The sequence below is a fragment of the Leptodactylus fuscus genome, chromosome 1 (assembly GCF_031893055.1).
Source record: "Leptodactylus fuscus isolate aLepFus1 chromosome 1, aLepFus1.hap2, whole genome shotgun sequence".
Lineage (NCBI taxonomy): Eukaryota > Metazoa > Chordata > Amphibia > Anura > Leptodactylidae > Leptodactylus > Leptodactylus fuscus.
The window spans coordinates 82,704,261-82,726,871 of record NC_134265.1 but is presented as its reverse complement, the minus strand read 5'-3'; the positions used below and the strand labels follow the sequence as shown (position 1 = coordinate 82,726,871).

Genomic DNA, 22,611 nt, shown 5'->3' with positions numbered 1-22,611 from the left:
CTAATAAAGTGGCCGGTGAGTGTATATACCTACACGAAATGTAGTTATCTTGTCACAGGATACACATATTAATATCACTAGTAATTTGTTTGCAGTCACATTCATGCGGTTTTCCGCCCTATATTCACACATTTTTAATGCTTATAATCACATCTATGCGGTTGTTTCCGTTATATTATACATTAATAATTGAGGTAGTTGCCTATATTCACATTATGCGGTTTTTTGTCACACATTATGCGGTTTTTTGTCACTTATTATATGCCAACAAGGATGCAAATAGTTGGCTTAGACCTACACTTATGCAGTGTTCCGCTATATAATATTTTAGCATATCTCTTAATGTTGTATGTGTTATAGCCTCACACATCGGTATGAATTTTTATACATACATATATATTATTTTATTGTAAAATTTATATACTTCTATATCTGTTTTGCATGTGAATAAAAATCCCTTGCTAAAGATCACTGGTGTCCCATTGGATTCTTCGCTGTGAACGTCATATACATACTAAGGAACTCTGAGCACCTAGTGCGCATGTGCATGTTGAAGACGAAAGTCACGTGACACGGCCGATCGAGAGCGAGGCATGACGCTAGTATGCGTCCCATGGTTACCTCGCTTTCGGCTTTGTGATCACGTGACTGATTGGGTGGAGACTTGTTCACATGCGCCGTTTGAGGGTCTCGGCTACGTAGTTCCGGTTTCCAACACATTATTTCCTTCTCAGCTGGATCCAATGGGCTTACCTTAATACATATGCCGGCATATACATATACCACTGTTACCCCCCAGTCATACATCCCCCTGACGAAGGCCTTTGCGCCGAAACGCGTTGGGCATTGAAGCATAGGGTCCGGTCCCCTGGCGGGCAGCACTACCACATGGGTAAGCCTTGAACCACTCTGTCCAGTTACTACTTATATCCTGGCATGGATAAGTACTTATACTAATATGGCTATCTGGTAACAGGGTTCATGCTCCAGGTGGGAGACATTTATCTATTCTGGTTTAAGCATTTTTAGGTCATTCCATGCTTTGTAGTTACCCTGCTGTGTATACAGGTTCTTGACCTTGTGTGTACTAACACTTATGATAATATTATGTCGTTTGTGCAGTAATCCCCTCTGGGGGCCGTATTCCAACTGGTACCCTATCCTTCATTTTGTTTCCTTGTACTTGTATTTTCTTCCTTTCATATGTATGTCCATGTAATTTTATATATTTTTGATACTTAATAAAACTCTTTTTATTACATGTGATCAGATGTTCTTGTGCTATATGCCATAGTGTAGTGTCATACTTACCTTGTTTGTGCTGTTGTTTTGTTTATCTGCAGAGTAATTTGTAGTAACTTGGTTTGGCTACTACATAATGAACAGTGCTGTCTGCTTCCTGCTCCATTCTCTCTGTATCAGCAGCTGATGAAGGGAGCGCTGGGTGTATGGAAACTCACCAATTTGATGTTGATGACCTATCCTTAGACCTAGTCATAAATATTCTTAGCCTGGAAAACCCCTTTAATATTCTGACCTAACTGTAGTCTAGTCCAGTATATACAGTATATTAGAATATCTCCCTACATAGCCCTGGCAACCAGAATAAAAACATACACCTACCATGTTAACCGAAAGGAGGATAGTCAGCATTCAGAGACCTGGAAAATATTGCACACTAGTACAAAGATACGTAAATAGTACATGGACAAGATGCACATGGCGGTATTATAGATCCATGGTGCGTAATGGGCCACATTTGCTGTTCCATATTACAGTATGTATCTGATTTGTAAACTATAAGCATTTATATTAAATTCTTGAAAAAACTAATTGTGGCATTTTTCATGACATTTAATATTGCAGAGGTTTTCTACCCTAGAAACTAGCAAAATTGTGACTTGGGCTGAGTCTTCCTCCCAGCTTCCACCCACTGCTGAACACATGGGGCTGGGCTGTCAGTGACAATATCTGTTTCCATCCTTCAGTAGAATTGTGCACAGAGTAGCTGTCAGATGATGACAGCGCTGCGTGCTCCTTCTGCATTGATCTCTGCTATTAGATAAGTACACTTTCTGTGCATTGTGACTAATGTTGAGCTACTGATATCAGATAACCTTCTAGTTCCAATGGATGTGAATGTGGGTTCACACACATTTTGTTAGGGCTTATTCACATGACTGTGAAAAACCAGAAATGTGATTGCCATTTTTGTAAAGTCCATCACGTGTCCATTTTGAAAAAACATTGAATTCATGTTTGTTTGTTTTTTACTATTTTGTATACTCGTCAATAAAACTGACTTTCTCTAAAGTCGTCCATTTTCACAGATACATAGACCCAATCCAAATAATGGATCCGTTCTTAACTGATGCAAAACGGACTAAAATTCATCTGGTTTTTTTTTGCTGACAGTTAAAATCTGGGAAGAATATGCAAATCTGTCTTCCATGATGTAAATAGGAAGACAGTGCCTCAGTCATGCTGCCTACAAGGGGGAGCTCCCTTTAACATCATGCCCGACCTTCCCAGAGGCCTTTGCTGCAATGATGTGGGATGTTACCAAGTCAGTCTCTCAGCCAAGGACAGCTGTTTCGATCTATTTGGATCTCTTCAGCCCAGCGCAGAGAAGACTAGCTTGGCAGAGGTGAGAGGATTCTATACAGGGTTAAGGGGATTGTCACTCCTTAGGGAGAGACCACCATGTAGGTGTGTGGAGTCTTATTAAGTCATTTGCGCTCCACTCTGAGGGATCATGGGAAGAAAAGGGAGCTCCCCCTTGTGGGCAGCATGACTGAGGAACTGTCTTCCTATTTACATAATAGAAGACAGATTTGCATATTCTCCCCATGATCCCTCACAGTGGAGTGCAAATGGCTTAATAAGACTCCACACTCCTACATGGTGGTCTCTCCCTAAGGAGTGATGATATCCCCTTAACCATGTTTAGAAGCCTCTCACCTTTGCCAAGTTAGTCTTCTCTGAGCCGGGCTGAAGAGATCCAAATAGATCGAAACAGCTGTCCTTGGCTGAGAGACTGACTTGGTAAAATCCCACATCATTGCAGCTAAGGCTTCTGGAAAGGTCAGGCATGATGTTAAAGGGAGCTCCCCATTGTGGGTAGCATGAATGAGGCACTGTCTTCTTATTTACATAATGGAAGACAGATTTGCATATTCTTCCCATGATCCCTCACAATGGAGCACAAATGGTTTAATAAGACTCCACACACCTACATGGTGGTCTCTCCCTAAGGAGTGGCGATATCTCCTTAACCCAGTTAAAATCTGATGAAAAATGGATGACACTCTACTATTAAAAAGAGAAAATGGTGTGGATGAAAAAGGGAGAAAAAAAAGGACAAATCAGCAAACAAATGTACTGCATATGTAAGCTACTGAGTCTGAAGAAGGGCTAGTCAGGGGGGAAATGGGTATAAACACAAGTAATACCAGTGACAGGGACTGTAACAAGGACTCACCCAAATCTTCCATGCAAATAAAGAACAAAAGGTAATAAACTGTCATACTGTATAAGGAGTAGGAGTAAAAGAGGGGAGAGGACGACTGGTGGGGGGGGGGGAGTAGACAATAAAGGTCAGAAAGAGAGAGAAGGGCAGGGAAAGATACAGAAATTGCCAAGACAAAGAAGGAAGATCTCAAGGGACCAGGGGAGACTACGAGAAGAGTTTGGCAAACTATGAGCAATCCTGAAACACCACTCATGGCAGCCAGAGGGCACTGAACTTAGAAGATGCAGGAGAATCCTCCTCAGCCAAAATCTCCATCCGCCTAATAAGAAGGAACTCTTGGAGCCCCACAGCCTATTTAAAAATGTTGCTAGGACATCACCTTTAATGTCAATTTCTGTCATCCTATGACATGTGACAATGGACATTAATAATGGTAGTATCAGTGATACTTTAGCAATATCTAGATATTTTATCAAAACTGAAACTGAGGTGTAATACATGCAGATCTATTTCTTTGCTCTGCTCCTTACATAACAATCTCCTGGATTTCTCCTGTGCATCCCCCTTACGGGTTCACACCAGCACCCGATCTCCGTTTTTCAGGTTTCCATTTCCTGCCCGAGAAACTGGACAGGAGACGGAAACCAGCAGGCAGTTTTCAAACCCATTCATTTGAATCGGTTTGAAAAGTGTCCGCCGTGAGCGTCTTCTGCTCTCTGCAGTGAAAACGTTTTTTTTTACCCGGACACAAAGTCGGACATGCAGGACTTTGTGTCCAGTTAAAAAAAAAATGGTTTCGCTGTGGAGAGCAGAAGACGCTCATGGACACTCACCGGAGGACACTCAGTGCCGGTTTTCCGTCTTCTGTCGGCAGAAGACGGAAACTTCAAAATGGAGATCGGGTGCTGGTGTGAACCCGCCCTCACTCTGGAACTTGTTACTTCAACCATTCAGATTCTGCCTCATCTTCAAAACCTTCAACAGCAACTTAAAAACATCCTGTTCAGGAAAGCCTACAATAACCGTGCAATAACTCTGCATCTTCTCCAGTGTCATATGAGCGGCTTCCACCTTCACCCCTCCTTCCCTTAAAACCATATACCCTCTTAGACAAGAGTCCTATCAGTCACACAGTTAGATCAGGGTTATTGTATTTGTTTTTTGTTACGTACATCGCCCCTTTTTCATATGTACAGCATCCTGGAAGTAATGGTGCTCTAAAATAAATAATAGTAATAATAGTATAAGACTCTTGGCAGCGACAGGGTATCTGTAATCTGCCTAGCATCAGTCCATGGGCATTCCATGCATCTATGTCCAGCAGGGGTCCACATTCCCCCAACCCATACTGTAGTCGGCTTCCAGTTCACACCTCCCTCCTCAAATTACTTTCCCACAGCTCACAGTGGTGAATGAATCCCTGCTGGCGGCCCGCCTCTTTGCACAGAAGGACTGTCTGTCTTTGTTTCTGTCTGCTTTTGGCAGGGGCCACCATTGGCTCCTGGACATGTCAGTCATTGCGGAGTCCCTGCCTTCTCCCCAGCAGGTCAATGAATTGACAGAGCTCAGAGCTCAGCAGCTGTAAGAGCTGGGAAGTGAGTGCTAGGAATTGCTGCTGCTGCTGCTGAATTTCTCCACATTATCTGTGCTATAGGAGTGTAACCAGACAGGAGTGGAATAAGAAGGGGTCATTGACAGCGTCTACTACCACCATTGATATATTCCGGTTTTCTAGGGTGAGTTTCTAGTATTTTTTCTGTTTTATGTGCATTAACCCTATGGGCTGTTGTATACTATGGCTCATATGTACATGTGTTTCTGCATTGTATGTTGTTTGTGTATTCATGTCAATGAGGGAATTCATAATACTGTCCTTGTAGGGTCAAGAACATTTTTTTATTTTTTTTTGCCCACAATAATTGTATTGTTTTTTTGCATTTAGGTAGAACCTATGGGTAGATTGTAGAGAGGTTGAACTTGATGGACTTGTTACTTTCTGACAATCTATGTAACTATGTTAGTTATTCCCATATAGAGTATACAGTAGTAGTAGGTGACAGCAGTGTGGCTTTGTGACACATCTGGCCAAGTGCTTAGCACGTCCTTGACGATAGGACCAGGTAGTTGTGGCTTTGTGCTGTGCTGAAGTTGGGTGTTAATCTTGAACTTCTTCCATGAATAATATCAGCAGGGGGTCTGGTCTTTGTCAGTGTCTGGGTCTACAGCTGTTTTCCTCTAAGTCTGTGCTCTTGTCCTTAAACTTTACGATCATCCTCAGCCCTTTTAATGCAGATTCCTCATTGCTACTGACTCTTCTGCTTTACAACCCAAGCAGCCATCCCATCTGTTCAAACCACATTCATTGTCGATTGCAAGGACCAGGGAAATACTCTCAAGTTTTTCCACTTTGTGCACCTATTATATTCTGCATAAGACCACACATGACCACACTTTTAGCGGTGGAGTCTTATTGAATGATTTTTCTATATGTGGGTTACTATGATATGACCATTTCTCATACTTCTGCATTTGTTTTCAGTGTCTATGTATAAATAGCCCATATGAAGCTGGGCATACTCAAGCCTATACCATCTGCAGTGCTTTTGTTGACTGTCTGAAAACTGTCTCCTTTCCAGATTTGATGTCCCATTTAGACTACACTACCTGTCAAGCCATTGCTATGTTGCAACTTTATCAAAAACATTTGGAAAACTGTAATCCATACACAAGTATATAAGTGTGGATACAATGTATACTATGATATAGTAGTAAAAATGAGCAATTTGTCAGGTCTATGTACAGTGAATTATACCAATGTGAATGTTCCCATTTACTGATGACTACATAGTACATACAAAACTCTTCATCTTCTCTTGAAATGCTTCAACATAAATCGATATAATGTAAAAGTGAATGTATATTGTTGGTACAGTGGCTCAGTCAGTCCATCGCCCTTGATGAATGACTTATAAAGAGTGAAATGAGAAAACATAAGGCCATCATCTATCTTATTACCTGCATAGTCTACTTTCTGTCATATGGGTAATTGGCTGGAAAATATTGCCTAATAGTTTGATATAAAGTATGCCCCATGCAGCTGTAATCCAGGGCTTGCTTCCTTTCCAGCCTTTCGCACATACAAACCACCTTATCAATGCTCGCAGCTCCATGCACATGACAGATTAGCACAAGAGCCCTGCCAAGTGTGGCTTGGTAATATGTCACCTTATAAACTCTGAGCATTTGCACACAGCAGTGATTTGTGGCTACATAAACTACCAAAGCCTATCATATACTGGGATGCTGTTCAGATGACCTTCAGGACCTCATTAACACTTTGCAGACTGACTGCATAATAAATTGTAGCCAGTCCAGAGCCATAAGTACATGCATAATAAAGACTCATTTTACTAATTAGTAAACAGTATCATTGAATAAGACGAGCCAGAGGCAGAGAATATTGATTGTAGCTATGAATATCTTCTGTGCATATTTATAGCCCATGTATTAAAGGCTGGTGGAATATGACTATATCTTTATTATCTCATACTACAATAAGTATTGTAACCTGGGAGAATAAATAGTCATAGATTCAGAGCTGGTGTATACACAAATTGGGGGGGGGGGATAGGGAGTAGATTTACTAAGGCCAGTCTTACACATTAGATAGTGGAGCTGCAGGCCAACGTATTTCTTCTGCCCTGGCCATGCACATTAGATAGCGTATCTGAAGGCCAAACCGTTTTTCCCACCTCTTGCTGTACGCATGCACCATACATGCATTAGAAATGGAGAAAGGTTCTCTCGCAGTGACTTATCTTCCCAAGAACGGAAGGATCGGCCAGTTGAAATTAAACTACCTGTATATAGGGTGGGAACATTGGGCAATCTCCATCTTTGGATTAAGGAGGAGATAATAGGATATGGCATAATAATGCCCTGAAAGGTTGAGCCATCAAAAATACCACAAATTCCATGAAGAGTGGTATTGCTGGAAAATCTCCAAATTCAGATTTCAAATTGAACACTCGGACACTTGCTAATACAAACCCCCACTTTTGAATCGCTTTCTCCCAATGGTCTTACATTATTGTTACACTTTATACTTCTGTTCAAGTGTTCATGTAAGACTAGACTACACAGTGGTTTTGGCTCTAAGTCCTTCACTCATGTTAGTGAATGGAGTCCTGTTGCACGACCGTGATCGCGACTTCTAGTTGCACAAATATTGAGCAATGTTTGACTTGAAATCGTGGTCACGGTACTATAGGGGTTACAGTGCAACTTCATTCACGAACATTAGTGATGTGGTTGAGGGCAACTCGACAATCTTTGACCTTGCAACAGTAGTCACGGCCAAAATCTCTTTGTAGCCGTAGCCTCATATTACTATTGCTGACGTTGTTACTATGGTTTACTTATTGTAGCTAACCTATATTGTTTGACAGTAGAGAGAAAGGCATAGAAGAAAGCTGCTGTATACAGATTTAATCTCCCCCATTTCATTCATCCACCTCGTTTACTACCTTCTACTGTGATTTTATTCTATTTTCGTAACATTGTGCAAATTATGTAAATTTATGTGAGATTTACTCTACCAAAACTCTGTAGATTGTAACTCATAAGTACTTAATAAGAATAAAAATTACTGAAACAGAATACTAAATATCTAGTTCTTATCCCCCCCTACATCTGCTATTATGGAAGAGTCGGAAGACCGTAATACACATCAGCCGCTCCTGTAGAAATTGGCAGGTTTGGCTAACATTAATGTACAGTATATGGCCAGGTTAAGCTTAATGGGATTTGCTCATGGACGCCCTATCCTCTAAATTGAAGATTAACCGGGGTGGGGGGTGGGGGGAAGCAACTCCTGAGACCCCCACTGATGTCTTACATCTCGAACTGCGACAAACAGCAGGTACCCTTTTGCTCCATTCATTTCTATGGCCTGCCAGAGATATCCGGCCACTGTACTTCAGCTATCTCTGGTAGCAACCACCACTCCATACAGATAGAGGCACCCCCATTCTTGTCACAGAATTCAGGTCTCCTGTAGATAGAGAATAAATTACACTTGTAGCCTCGTTAATGATATTTTTTTGGATTAATACAGTTTCAATAACAGGATAGAAAAACCCTACATTTTTCTGTGTGGATCAGGAAACATCCGGCATTACAACTGATGTAATAGATGCCAACAGTGCTCCCATAGAAATCATGATATCAGTTCTGGCATCAGTTTTACTCTGGTATTTCTGTACCAAGCAGGAGGGAAACAAAGCTGGATGGCTGGAGTACATGAAGAGGGCCTAACATTTTATTTGAAATGAACTTATTGCAGAAAAGCAAAACTCTGAACCCTAGAACATGATTTTCTGATCTGACCACCTTCACACACATGTATCAATGTATTAATGACAGTTGTCTGTTCAAGCCAAATGTGTCACTTTATGCAACCTATGTCAATGAATCACAAAGGTGCAGGCACTCTGATCATAGGACGCAATGATATTAACAAATGACCTCTTATTTTATTGCATTGCAAACTAGATATTAATCAAATCTGATGATTTCTGAATATTTACATGTAATAAAATTATTCAGCAGTTTATGTTTATAGCAGCAGTTTATACACATGCATGTATATATAGTTCTCATTCTCACACTATGATCAGGTTAGGGCTCGTTCACATCTGTGTTGTGCTCTCCGTACTGCAGGTTTCCGTTTCCTGCATAAAACAGAGGCAGGATACGGAAACCTACAGGAGTCTTTCTCACCCATTCATTTGAGTGGGTGAGAAAGCTGTCCGGCCGTGAGCGGCGGTGAGCATTTTGCGCTCTCCGCTGCGAAACCGGTTTTTTTTAATCCGGACACAAAGTCGGACATGCAGTACTCTGTGTCTGGATTACAAAATCCGGTTTCGCGGCGGAGAGCATAAAACGCTCACCGCCACTCGTGGCCGGACACGGTCTGTGCTTTCCATCTTCTGGCATGCAGAAGACGGAAAGCACAGAACGGAGAGTAGAACGCAGGTGTGAACCTAGCGTCAGTGGCGTAACTAGGAATGGCAGGGCCCCGTGGCGAACTTTTGACATGGGCCAATACCCACACACACACACAAACCGCCGACCTCGACCATCCCCCTCCTCCGCATTCCTGCGTGCTCTATTATGTCCCTTAGTGGCCCCTGCACACAGTATTATGTCCCTTAGTGGCCCCTGCACACAGTATTATATCCCTCAGCGGCTCCTGCACACAGTATTATGTCCCTCAGCGGCTCCTGCACACAGTATTATGTCCCTCGGTGGCCCCTTCACACAGTATTATGTCCCACTGTGGACACCCATAAACAATTATTATACTCTGGGGTCTTTTCAGACGCCAGAGTATAATAATTGGAGACCCAGGGGAATAAAAACATAAAAAAACACTGTTACCTGTCCCCCGGCTCCGCTGCAGTCCTCCGCTGTCGGCCTTCTTCAATGACGTCAGACGTCACATGACCCGGGACGCAGGCCAGGTTCATGTGACGTCAGAGACGTCAGACAACTAGGCCGAAGCCTGCCCGGAGCCTGGAGAGGTAAGTAACACAGTTTTTTATGTTTCTTACGTCTCCCGGGCCTCCGATCATTATACTCGGGGGTCTGCAAAGACCCCGGCGTATAATAATAGTCTTTGTGGTGTCCGCGGTGTCACTTACTGATCCTGGCCCAGCCAGGATTGGTAAGTAAATAGGGCCTGTTATCGGCTAGAATAACTCCAGCCGGTAACGGCCTATTAAGAAAAAAGAAAAAAACGCGGCTGTCACTGGGCCCCCTAATGTCCCGGGCCCTGTGGCAGCTGCCTTCACTGCTTCTGTGGTAGTTACACCACTGGATCAAGTTACTTAGAGGTAATATGATTGGGGCAAAAACAGTGGCCCTACAAGTAACCTCTGGGATGTCTCCCAAGTCCTAAATAAGATTGCCCCCATTATATGATCTATCTATAGTTTACATTTTGCCTGGCATATATTTGATCAGCCATGTTCACACCCCAGTTATATTATAATTTTTTAATGGGTTGGTCACTTTTTCTTTTATTACATTTTCAGAATTTTTGGTATATTAGTATCTCACATACATGGGAATTATTGTATTTTTGAGATATGCCTTTTAACCTCTCTTGTTTAACGATGCAATAAACTGAGCAAGGAGTTTCTGTAAAAGGGAAGGAAGTGTGATAAGAGCCTATCCCAAATTATCTCCCCTCTCAATGTATAGCGTAAGCAAAACACAGCCTTACTGACCCAGAGCATGTGCTCTTCAGGCTTTGGTAATAGGTTATAGTGTGAGGATAGGGTTGGCAAATTAATATTCCTTATTGTATTGTATCAAGGAAGATGTATTAACACAAAAATGACGGTTTTCTATAATAATATAGTATTTATCTTAATAAAATCTGCCATGTTTAAGTACACCTCAGATCAGGATTGACATTCGTTCTCAGTCTTGGGTTGAGTCCAAATTAGGCCCCTGGAGCCAATATCCACAGTGTCTAGTTTTACTCCAAGATCTGTCCATATTGTACATAGTTTGATTATAGGTACATTTTGGCTTCCATTTCTAGCATTACTAGTACATGTTATTTTTTTGGTTAGATGGCTGAACTTATACATTACATCAATACATTGGTGGTTTTCTGATATGAAGGCCAATGATAAATAAATTGATTCATCTTCACCATCTTATTCTATCTCTGTATGGTTGTACTGCATCTGCTCGTTGCTACTCCATATTGTGAAGCTACAAAAGCTTTAATTTTTTTTATCTCATTGTATATCTATTTGCAGTCAGAAAATCAGTCATTTGTATAGTGAGATAGCTTTGATGTAGCATTATTACTGTCACTGCATTGTTACTGTTTGTCTGTATTTTGGTAGGTAGCATCTGGGCCTATGGGTCATCCATTAGTCCATTAATACCTGCTAGCAACTGTTACTTTGTTGTGCTATGTTGACATCTGCAGTGTCCTAACGGAACAGAAACGGCAAATGGAACGGAATCAACGCATCCTGGAAACAGTGGACACAAATGGTTCCACTGACTATAATGGGGTCTGTCAGTTATCTATTGAATGTCTGTTTTTGTTACCGAAATACCAACAGATAGATAGATAGGGTATGTGATGTTGAATTCTGGGCTAATAACCTCTGTTGACATGAATATTCCCCAAAACTTGTCTCATCGTCAGTTTTAGTTGTGGGCACTGCCACCAGTCATCTGGAGTGAAAGGGGCTGTTTGCTTAATACAGGGTGTATACAAAGAGGTGGTCTAAGACAGACAACCAATTTAACATTGTTGTACATATTGGAATTGGGGTAAAATATGGCATCACATATAAGCCTAGCCTAATCATTAGCAGCCCCTATATCTGAACCTGGAGACTGAATAGTAAATTAAGCCGCATTGATCTATTTGCCTGAGCAAATAGTTCACTGTTTTTGGTAGAGCGACAGAGCAAAACAGGTGTAATTTATGGATGTATGTGTCTGTTTCTAAATCAATACTGTTTTCTTAGTATAGCAGAACACTGCCGGCCTGCAAGCAGAGACTGAACAGCAATGTGTACTATTTATTACAAGCAAAAACTGGGGGATATTGGTTTCCTTTAACCTATGCCTATGTCTTCTCTGCATGGATACAGTATAATTTCAGGACATTTTCTTGGTAGAGATTTATCACTTAGTTTAATATTAACATGTTTGCACAGCTTCTTTAGTACAGATCTGTATATTCTGTGTGTATTGCCATAGGATCTATTGGACTATGTGCAGAAGCAAGGCATCGGGGGGAGAATACTTTTACACATATGGAATCCAATGGAGTATGCCATGAATCACAAAATTGTATGATATTTGAGACCTACGGAGCTACAAGAGAGGCCTCACGGATAACTCTGTCAGCTGTATTACAACTCTGTGCAGATAGAGCCATAATACAGCCACGTGCATGAGCCCTGAATATTAGCCCTTGAATTTCATATCCATTTCTGTTTATGTTGGGTAAGGCAGGATTCACACTACCGTTGGATTCCGTTATAAAGGTGTACATTAAAAATAAATAAAAATGGACGCCTATCATAACAGACATAACGAACAGTAACTGCTGATAACGTGTCTGTTTTTTTGATTGATCCATTTAACGGATCAGTTAAAAAAAACGACACATTAGCATTAGATAGCATCAGTTAATGTCCGTTTTTTTATACTGTCTGTTTTTTGTCTTGCACCCCTTAAACCTATGGGACCTGAATGCATCTGCAACCTCTACACTTCTATAGTTCTGACCTATTCACTCCTCTATAGTCATTGATTTGCCTGTTTCCTCTATCAATACGTATAGACTTTACCATCAACTAACATACACTCCTATGATGATATCATGTGTCCAGCTGTTTTACAGTAAATATGGGATCTGGGATCCCATAATCAAAGGCACCGATAAGTGTATTCAGGAATGTGGATTGTTCTGTACAGTCAAAGAATTTTATGCTGTTTCATATAAACACCCCTTACTCATTTCCTCCCATTTTACTGCCTCTTTTACAAGCATGCTGCAAGCATACGTAGCATTCATTAGGGCTTGTTGTAGTTCTGGACAGGATGTGCGTCTTACACCAGAGAGTGTCAGGAGACTAAAAGGAGATGAAGTAATGCGTGGCCATTACACCCACTTCTCCTTATTGCTTGTTGTAGTGTAGAAAAATAACTATAAAATCTGGAGACATGATAATAAAAACTCTGGTTTCCATATTGTTCATAAAGGATTTCCCTACTGTACATACATGACAACTGAGAGTAAGAATGGCTCTTCTCATATAGTAGAAGTTTTCCATCCTGTAACAAAGTCTGCAAATGTTATCTGCAAAATCGCATGTCAATTACACCTAGAGCTGGCATTTTCCATATACCGTATATCCTCGAGTATGAGCCGAATTTTTCAGCACAGTTTTTGTGCTGAAAAAGCCCCCCCTTGGCTTATACTTGAGTCAGCAAAAAAAAAAAAAAAAAAATGGTTTTTTTTTTAATTATTATGGGGGGAGGTCTATGACCAGCAGCAATATCAATGTATAGAATCTCCTATAAAATAGTGGGGAAAAAAAGAAGCTTAAAAAAAAAAAAAAAAATTAAAAGTTCTAAATCCTTCCTTTCCCTAGAATAGACATAAAGTAGAAAATTTCTGTGAAACACATACTCATTAGGTATCCCTGTGTCTGAAAGTGCTCAGTCTGCTGAATATAGGGGATCTGCAGTGCTCCTGTTCCGTCGGAAAGGGGTTAATAGGAGCACTGCAGATACCCTATATACAGCCGGGCTGAATTCCAAGTGCGGGGGGGAGCAGTCCTCAAGCTCAGGGAAGGGGCAGATAGGCAACCAAAACACCCCCTCCTCTTTCCCAGCACCCAGCAACTACTGCACCCAAAAACTCCAACCATTTTAATTTTTTTAATTTTCCAGTAGCTGCTGCACTCCGCCCCCCCCCCCCCCACCCCCACCGTCCTAAACCCCCGGGTACCTGGATAGTGGGATTTAAAGCAGACCACCGGCAAGCCGTTCCCTGTCCAGTTTCCCTGGGGTTTAGGACGGAAACTCCGAGGCGGACAGCGGCAATAGTGTGATCCCAGCCTTAGCAGTGAGTACTTTTTGATTTGGTAGGTTGCCAATTTGACCACGAATGCGGGAACGTTCTAGGGTCTGACACTTGTCAGAACCCAGCCATAATTTCCTTATTGTGCCTGGGTTATTTTGTCATGTATGTAGTGTCCCTGCCTGCTTGTGTGTAAGGAATAAGGAAATCAGAAATGAGTCTCTGACAAGTGTCAAACAATAGGTTTTTGCATCCATTGGGAACCTATCAAGACAAAAAACTGTCGGATAAAGACAATCTTTAAAACGCTGCAAATGTTTTAAATAATTTATATTTGTAAAAATGTCTAACTTTTTTTTAATTGTTTACAAATTGAATGCTGGTTATTTTCATGGGAAAATCCCTTTAAAAATTCCTTCTCATTCTAGACTTAGAAGTGCAGTTGGCCGTTGTTCTCATGGACTGGAAGATATCTCTGTATACACTCTAGTCTTTTACAAGGAAGGTTTTCAATCACTGAATAGGATTTTCGACCAGACTCCTAAATCTGGAATGTGCAGAAAACTGTATATCAATCTGCTCAGATCCTCCTGCTCTATAACATAATGCCCAAAGATCGGGCTACATGTACAACATGACAGATGCCCTTTAGAGCCCCATTCCCTTGCACTGTACTTTACAATTTTGCAAGTTTTTGGGAATATTTCCACACTGAAAATTCCAGAATAATGAAATCATATGTAAGTCATCTTTCATGTTGTCTATTGTTTTTGAACTAGGCCTGCTGTATTACGTAGCCATGATGTAACTTTCCATAATATGATGCTCATAACTTTCTGTGAGTCAAAACTTTAGCTCTACATACCTATAATTTCATAATGAGGAAGCTCACAGATTCCTACCAAATCAATGAGAGAAGAAAATCATGGTCAGCTTTAAGAGAATATAGCGGCAAGATAGACAGAGGGACAACAATGGATATAGAAGAGATTGATATATAGAACATGGAAAGTATATAGATTCTATCTCTCTCTAATATATATATATATATATATATATATATATATATATATATATATATATATATATACAGTCCTATAAAAAAGTTTGGGCACCCCTATTAATCTTAATTAGAGATGAGCGAACAGTGTTCTATCGAACACATGTTCGATCGGATATCAGGGTGTTCGCCATGTTCGAATCGAATCGAACACCACGTGGTAAAGTGCGCCAAAATTCGATTCCCCTCCCACCTTCCCTGGCGCCTTTTTTGCACCAATAACAGCGCAGGGGAGGTGGGACAGGAACTACGACACCGGGGGCATTGAAAAAAATTGGAAAAAGTCATTGGCTGCCGAAATCAGGTGACCTCCATTTTAGACGAATAGTGGATTTCAAATCCGGGTCATATGAGAATGTGAACTTTGTGACTATGAGACAGGGATAGCTGTACAGGCAGGGATAGCTAGGGATAACCTTTATTTAGGGGGGAATGTTATTAAAAATAACTTTTTGGGGCTCTATCGGGTGTGTAATTGTGATTTTTGTGAGATAAACTTTTTCCCATAGGGATGCATTGGCCAGCGCTGATTGGCCGAATTCCGTACTCTGGCCAATCAGTGCTGGCCAATGCATTCTATTAGCTTGATGAAGCAGAGTGTGCACAAGGGTTCAAGCGCACCCTCGGCTCTGATGTAGCAGAGCCGAGGCTGCACAAGGGTTCAAGCGCACCCTCGGCTCTGATGTAGGAGAGCCGAGGGTGCACTTGAACCCTTGTGCACCCTCAGCTCTGCTACATCAGAGCCGAGGGTGCGCTTGAACCCTTGTGCACACTCTGCTTCATCAAGCTAATAGAATGCATTGGCCAGCGCTGATTGGCCAGAGTACGGAACTCGACCAATCAGCGCTGGCTCTGCTGGAGGAGGCGGAGTCTAAGATCGCTCCACACCAGTCTCCATTCAGGTCCGACCTTAGACTCCGCCTCCTCCGGCAGAGCCAGCGCTGATTGGCCGAAGGCTGGCCAATGCATTCCTATGCGAATGCAGAGACTTAGCAGTGCTGAGTCAGTTTTGCTCAACTACACATCTGATGCACACTCGGCACTGCTACATCAGATGTAGCAATCTGATGTAGCAGAGCCGAGGGTGCACTAGAACCCCTGTGCAAACTCAGTTCACGCTAATAGAATGCATTGGCCAGCGCTGATTGGCCAATGCATTCTATTAGCCCGATGAAGTAGAGCTGAATGTGTGTGCTAAGCACACACATTCAGCACTGCTTCATCACGCCAATACAATGCATTAGCCAGTGCTGATTGGCCAGAGTACGGAATTCGGCCAATCAGCGCTGGCTCTGCTGGAGGAGGCGGAGTCTAAGGTCGGACCTGAATGGAGACTGGTGTGGAGCGATCTTAGACTCCGCCTCCTCCAGCAGAGCCAGCGCTGATTGGCCGAATTCCGTACTCTGGCCAATCAGCACTGGCTAATGCATTGTATTGGCGTGATGAAGCAGTGCTGAATGAGTGTGCTTAGCACACACATTCAGCTCTACTTCATCGGGCTAATAGAATGCATTGGCCAATCAGCGCTGGCCAATGCATTCTATTAGCGTGAACTGAGTTTGCACAGGGGTTCTAGTGCACCCTCGGCTCTGCTACATCAGATTGCTACATCTGATGTAGCAGTGCCGAGTGTGCATCAGATGTGTAGTTGAGCAAAACTGACTCAGCACTGCTAAGTCTGCATTCGCATAGGAATGCATTGGCCAGCCTTCGGCCAATCAGCGCTGGCTCTGCCGGAGGAGGCGGAGTCTAAGGTCGGACCTGAATGGAGACTGGTGTGGAGCGATCTTAGACTCCGCCTCCTCCAGCAGAGCCAGCGCTGATTGGCCGAATTCTGTACTCTGGCCAATCAGCACTGGCTAATGCATTGTATTGGCGTGATGAAGCAGTGCTGAATGTGTGTGCTTAGCACACACATTCAGCTCTACTTCATCGGGCTAATAGAATGCATTGGCCAGCGCTGATTGGCCGAATTCCGTACTCTGGCCAATCAGCACTGGCTAATGCATTGTATTGGCGTGATGAAGCAGTGCTGAATGAGTGTGCTTAGCACACACATTCAGCTCTACTTCATCGGGCTAATAGAATGCATTGGCCAATCAGCGCTGGCCAATGCATTCTATTAGCGTGAACTGAGTTTGCACAGGGGTTCTAGTGCACCCTCGGCTCTGCTACATCAGATTGCTACATCTGATGTAGCAGTGTCGAGTGTGCATCAGATGTGTAGTTGAGCAAAACTGACTCAGCACTGCTAAGTCTGCATTCGCATAGGAATGCATTGGCCAGCCTTCGGCCAATCAGCGCTGGCTCTGCCGGAGGAGGCGGAGTCTAAGGTCGGACCTGAATGGAGACTGGTGTGGAGCGATCTTAGACTCCGCCTCCTCCAGCAGAGCCAGCGCTGATTGGCCGAATTCCGTACTCTGGCCAATCAGCACTGGCTAATGCATTGTATTGGCGTGATGAAGCAGTGCTGAATGTGTGTGCTTAGCACACACATTCAGCTCTACTTCATCGGGCTAATAGAATGCATTGGCCAGCGCTGATTGGCCAGAGTACGGAATTCGGCCAATCAGCGCTGGCTCTGCTGGAGGAGGCGGAGTCTAAGATCGCTCCACACCAGTCTCCATTCAGGTCCGACCTTAGACTCCGCCTCCTCCAGCAGAGCCAGCGCTGATTGGCCGAATTCCGTACTCTGGCCAATCAGCACTGGCTAATGCATTGTATTGGCGTGATGAAGCAGTGCTGAATGTGTGTGCTTAGCACACACATTCAGCTCTACATCATCGGGCTAATAGAATGCATTGGCCAGCGCTGATTGGCCGAATTCCGTACTCTGGCCAATCAGCACTGGCTAATGCATTGTATTGGCGTGATGAAGCAGTGCTGAATGAGTGTGCTTAGCACACACATTCAGCTCTACTTCATCGGGCTAATAGAATGCATTGGCCAATCAGCGCTGGCCAATGCATTCTATTAGCGTGAACTGAGTTTGCACAGGGGTTCTAGTGCACCCTCGGCTCTGCTACATCAGATTGCTACATCTGATGTAGCAGTGTCGAGTGTGCATCAGATGTGTAGTTGAGCAAAACTGACTCAGCACTGCTAAGTCTGCATTCGCATAGGAATGCATTGGCCAGCCTTCGGCCAATCAGCGCTGGCTCTGCCGGAGGAGGCGGAGTCTAAGGTCGGACCTGAATGGAGACTGGTGTGGAGCGATCTTAGACTCCGCCTCCTCCAGCAGAGCCAGCGCTGATTGGCCGAATTCCGTACTCTGGCCAATCAGCACTGGCTAATGCATTGTATTGGCGTGATGAAGCAGTGCTGAATGTGTGTGCTTAGCACACACATTCAGCTCTACTTCATCGGGCTAATAGAATGCATTGGCCAGCGCTGATTGGCCGAATTCCGTACTCTGGCCAATCAGCACTGGCTAATGCATTGTATTGGCGTGATGAAGCAGTGCTGAATGAGTGTGCTTAGCACACACATTCAGCTCTACTTCATCGGGCTAATAGAATGCATTGGCCAATCAGCGCTGGCCAATGCATTCTATTAGCGTGAACTGAGTTTGCACAGGGGTTCTAGTGCACCCTCGGCTCTGCTACATCAGATTGCTACATCTGATGTAGCAGTGCCGAGTGTGCATCAGATGTGTAGTTGAGCAAAACTGACTCAGCACTGCTAAGTCTGCATTCGCATAGGAATGCATTGGCCAGCCTTCGGCCAATCAGCGCTGGCTCTGCCGGAGGAGGCGGAGTCTAAGGTCGGACATGAATGGAGACTGGTGTGGAGCGATCTTAGACTCCGCCTCCTCCAGCAGAGCCAGCGCTGATTGGTCGAGTTCCGTACTCTGGCCAATCAGCACTGGCCAATGCATTTCTATGGGGAAAAGTTAGCTTGCGAAAATCGCAAACTGACAGGGATTTCCATGAAATAAAGTGACTTTTATGCCCCCAGACATGCTTCCCCTGCTGTCCCAGTGTCATTCCAGGGTGTTGGTATCATTTCCTGGGGTGTCATAGTGGACTTGGTGACCCTCCAGACACGAATTTGGGTTTCCCCCTTAACGAGTTTATGTTCCCCATAGACTATAATGGGGTTCGAAACCCATTCGAACACTCGAACAGTGAGCGGCTGTTCGAATCGAATTTCGAACCTCGAACATTTTAGTGTTCGCTCATCTCTAATCTTAATCATTTTTAGTTCTAAATATTTTGGTGTTTATAACAGCCATTTCAGTTTGATATATCTAATAACTGATGGACACAGTAATATTTCAGGATTGAAATGAGGTTTATTGTACTAACAGAAAATGTGCAATATGCATTAAACCAAAATTTGACCGGTGCAAAAGTATGGGCACCTCAACAGAAAAGTGACATTAATATTTAGTAGATCCTCCTTTTGCAAAGATAACAGCCTCTAGTCGCTTCCTGTAGCTTTTAATCAGTTCCTGGATCCTGGATAAAGGTATTTTGGACAAACAATTCAAGTTCAGTTAAGTTAGATGGTCGCCGAGCATGGACAGCCCGCTTCAAATCATCCCACAGATGTTCAATGATATTCAGGTCTGGGGACTGGGATGGCCATTCCAGAACATTGTAATTGTTCCTCTGCATGAATGCCTGAGGATTTGGAGCGGTGTTTTGGATCATTGTCTTGCTGAAATATCCATCCCCGGCGTAACTTCAACTTCGTCACTGATTCTTGAACATTATTCTCAAGAATCTGCTGATACTGAGTGGAATCCATGCGACTCTCAACTTTAACAAGATTCCCGATGCCGGCATTGGCCACACAGCCCCAAAGCATGATGGAACCTCCACCAAATTTTACAGTGGGTAGCATGTGTTTTTCTTGGAATGCTGTTTCTTTTTGGACGCCATGCATAACGCCTTTTTTTTATAACCAAACAACTCAATTTTTGTTTCCAAAATGAAGCTGCCTTGTCCAAATGTGCTTTTTCATACCTCAGGCAACTCTATTTGTGGCATACGTGCAGAAACGGCTTCTTTCTCATCACTCTCCCATACAGCTTCTATTTGTGCAAAGTGCGCTGTATAGTTGACCGCTGCACAGTGACACCATCTGCAGCAAGATGATGCTGCAGCTCTTTGGAGGTGGTCTGTGGATTGTCCTTGACTGTTCTCACCATTCTTCTTCTCTGCCTTTCTGATATTTTTCTTGGCCTGCCACTTCTGGGCTTAACAAGAACTGTCCCTGTGGTCTTCCATTTCCTTACTATGTTCCTCACAGTGGAAACTGACAGGTTAAATCTCTGAGACAACTTTTTGTATCCTTCCCCTGAACAACTATGTTGAACAATCTTTGTTTTCAGATCATTTGAGAGTTGTTTTGAGTAGCCCATGATGCCACTCTTCAGAGGAGATTCAAATAGGAGATCAACTTGCAATTGGCCACCTTAAATACCTTTTCTTATGATTGGATACATCTGGCTATGAAGTTCAAAGCTCACTGAGGTTACAAAACCAATTTTGTGCTTCAGTAAGTCAGTAAAAAGTAGTTAGGGGAATTCAAATCAATAAAATGATAAGGGTGCCCATACTTTTGCACCGGTCAATTTTTGGTTTAATGCATATTGCACATTTTCTGTTAGTACAATAAACCTCATTTCAATCCTGAAATATTACTGTGTCCATCAGTTATTAGATATATCAAACTGAAATGGCTGTTGCAAACACCAAAATATTTAGAACAAAAAATGATTAAGATTAATAGGGGTGCCCAAACTTTTTCATAGGACTGTATATATATATATATATATATATATATACATATATATATATATATATATATATATATATATATATTAGAGAGACGTGGATAGAGTACATATGAGGTCATACGTATATATGAAATTGATGGATCTTGTATAGATATGGAATTGAGAGATCTTAGAATGATATAAAATGAATGGTTCATTGATCAATATGAGATGCTTAGATAGTTACAAGAGGGCTTTTTTTTTACTTTGAGAGAGACAAAGTAGCAGGACAGACATTTTTTGGCTGTGTATGCAGAAGTACAGAGATTAAATTGTGTGCCGGAGATTATGATTGCATTTAAATGACTGGAGCTATTCTTGCCAAATTGTAGATCAGAAATAACCCATGATAATAAACTTAAGACATCAGTAGAAAACGTTATTAGTATCTTTTCATCTTTCGTGTTAGCCACTATAGGGCTCAGTTCCTAACAATTTGTTCATCATCCGTATTTTAGGTCATACAATCAATGTAATTGTTTGATTTGTTGATATGATGTATTAGAATGTCTTCTAAAAGATGAAGACAGCTGGAAGTGTACTTGCGTTTTTGCCACTGCAGCCAGATGTTGGGATTTTTTTGAAATTCTGTCTATGCAGTGCAGATAAAATCCTATTGTTTTTAGGGCATGCTTCTAAACCATGTCTAACATCCCCTGTCAGTGGCCCTGTGCAGTTTAATGTTCCCGGTCAGTGGCCCTGTACAGTTTAATGTCCCCCATCAGGGTCCAGTACAGTTTAATGTCCCCCATCAGTGGCCCAGTACAGTTTAATGTCCCCATCAGTGGCCCAGTACAGTTTAATGTTCCCCATAAGTGGCCCTGTACAGTTTAATGTCCCCCATCAGTGGCCCTGTACAGTTTAATGTCCCCCATCAGTGGCCCTGTACAGTTTAATGTCCCCCGTCAGTGGCCCTGTACAGTTTAATGTCCCCCGTCAGTGGCCCTGTACAGTTTAACGTCTACCAACAATGTCTCCACACCATTTAATGTCCCCAAGCAGTGGCCCTACACATTTTAATGTCCTCCCAGCCGTGGCCCAGTACCGGTTTGCACTTTTTTCCCCCTCTCTGGGCACGCATACACCACAGCCGTGCACCTCGAGAAGGGATAGAGAGTAGGAGGTGCTGGGGATCGAAGAGGTAAGTATCATCACTGAAGCTGTTTCTAACTTGTAGGCCGCAGATTTGAAACCTTCAAGCTCAGTAAGCTTTAGAACCAAGTCAGGGGTTCTGTCTGATCAAGACTGCAGCCCTGTGCTAGAGAAATGACTTACTCTGGGCTACACAGCACAAATGGAATTTTTTGAAAGATTCCATTTACTAACATTAAACATATGATCTTTGCTGTAAAATACTGCAGCACCCAGTGAAAGCACGAGTGTGACTGTGGCCTTAAGGTGTAAAGCTATTCAGTTATATAGTTTGATGTGACTGGATTTAATATGAGAAACAATCATTACAAAATAAAGAGTCTTGGAAGCTGCAACTGTTTTCCCGATATTTCGGCCTATTCAAGGACTTTTTCAAGTTTCAAAGTAGGACTAAAATGGAAATGAGGAATATGGTGCTTACTGTACCTAAATAGAAGACGAATGTGGTGGCAATTCTTCTTATTGCAGTGTTATTTAGTTATCACGTGACTTAATTGTCTTTTCCAGAC

The 22,611-nt window shown here is 42.7% G+C and overlaps 1 protein-coding gene across 1 annotated transcript in view; it reads left to right on the top strand.

The window, feature by feature from the left end:
- The first annotated feature begins 5,055 nt into the window (after positions 1-5,055).
- MARCHF3 (membrane associated ring-CH-type finger 3) overlaps positions 5,056-22,611 on the top strand; it is a 180,576-nt gene continuing 163,020 nt past the window's right edge. The window contains exon 1 of the mRNA XM_075272502.1: positions 5,056-5,208. The gene's annotated coding sequence lies outside the window, so the exon portion shown is untranslated. The remainder of the gene's footprint in view (positions 5,209-22,611) is intronic.